Source organism: Arachis hypogaea, chromosome 13 (assembly GCF_003086295.3).
Source record: "Arachis hypogaea cultivar Tifrunner chromosome 13, arahy.Tifrunner.gnm2.J5K5, whole genome shotgun sequence".
Classification (NCBI taxonomy): domain Eukaryota; kingdom Viridiplantae; phylum Streptophyta; class Magnoliopsida; order Fabales; family Fabaceae; genus Arachis; species Arachis hypogaea.
In genome coordinates, this window is record NC_092048.1 from 69,035,605 (window position 1) to 69,037,298 (window position 1,694).

The window sequence follows — 1,694 nt, forward strand, 5'->3', positions numbered from 1 at the left end:
TTCAAGAACTCCTTTCTTCTAAAGTACCCCATTACTCACAGGATTTCTTTCAGAAGTGTACATAAACTGGTTGTTTGCAACCATGTCAATAAGTTCTCTTACCTCTTCAGGCATTTTCTTCCAGGTGGAGTGTTCCACCAGTAGAGTTATCCAGTAACATCTTGGATATCTTAAAAAGGCCATCATAGAAGATGTAAAGTGTGGTCCAGTATGAGATCATGTTGGGAGGACATCTTCTGATAAGTTGCTTGTATCTCTCCCAAGCTTCATAGAGGGATTCACCCTCTTTTTGTCTGAAGGTTTGAACTTCCACCCTAAGTCTGCTCAACTTTTGAGGTGGGAAGAAATTGGTCAAGAATGCATTGACCACCTTCTCCCATGTGTCAAGACTCTCTTTAGGTTAAGAATTTAACCACAATCTAGCTCTGTCTCTTAGAGCAAAAGGAAAGAACATAAGTTTATAGACCTCAGGACTCACTCCATTGGTCTTGACTGTGTCACATATCTGCAAGAACTTAGATAAGAATTTATTTGGATCTTCCTATAGAAGTCCATGGTACTGGCAGTTCTGTTGAACTAAGGTCACCAGTTGAGGTTTCAGCTCAAGGTTGTTAGCTCCAATGGCAGGTATAGAGATACTTCTGCCATAGAAGTCAGAGGTAGGCTTGGTGTAAGCACCAAGAACCATTCTTGCCTCTCCTTCATGATTAGGTTCGGCTGCCATGCTGTCAACTTCATGTTCGAAAATTTCTGAGAGGTTTCTTCCGGAGTGTTGTGCTTTAACTTATTGTAAGCTCCTCATTAATGTCCTCTCAGGTTCAGGATCAAGATTAAAGAGAGGCTCTTTATTCCTATTCCTAGTCATAAACAAGAAGAAGAAACCAATAAAGAAGAAGAATGGGAGTTCTATGTTCAAGAACAGATGACTTCCTGTTTGATGTGAAGAAGAAAGGAAAGAAGAATGAAGATAGAAGAAGGAGAAGAAGAATTCGAATATTAGAAGTAAAAAAGAAACAAGAATTAAAATATTTTTGTTTTTATTTTATTTATTAACTAAATTCAAAAATTAAGGTTAATTGAATAAAAAGAATTGAAGATTAATTAATGAATATCGAAAAAGAAGAGAGAGAAATAGAAGAAGGATTTTGGAAAATAGAAGAGAGAGGAATTAGTTAGGAAGTTTTGAAAAAGAAGAAAGAGAAAACAACTAACTAATTAAGAAAGATATGAAAACAAGATAAGATAGAAGATCAGAAAAGATTTGAATTTAAAATTTGAAATTAGAAAAGATAAGATAAGAAATTGAAAAGATTTGAAAAAGATTTGATTTTAAAAATTGAAATTAGAAAAGACAAGATAAGAATTTGAAAAGATTTGAAAAAGATTTGAAAAAGATAAGATTTGAAATTGATATTTGAAAAAGATTTGATTTTAAAATTTGAATTTTGAAAAATATTTGATTTTGAAATTTGAAATTTAAATTTTTAAATTTTAAATTTTAATTTTGAAACATGATAAGATAAAGATTTGAAAAAGATATGATTTTTTAAAAGATTTGATTTTGAAAAGGTTTGAATTTTGAAATTTAAAACTAAGATAAGATAAGATAATGATTTTAAAATTAAAATTTGAAAATTTTGTTGTAATTTTCAAAAATTGAAGTAGAAAGATAGAAAAGATATTTTTTTTTTAAT

The 1,694-nt window shown here is 30.7% G+C and overlaps 1 non-coding gene across 1 annotated transcript; it reads left to right on the plus strand.

Annotated features, from left to right (window-relative positions):
* The first annotated feature begins 213 nt into the window (after positions 1 to 213).
* On the plus strand, positions 214 to 322 carry LOC112740064 (small nucleolar RNA R71). The gene has a single exon (XR_003170999.1). It is a non-coding gene; the product is annotated as a small nucleolar RNA R71 (small nucleolar RNA).
* The last annotated feature ends 1,372 nt before the right edge of the window (positions 323 to 1,694 follow it).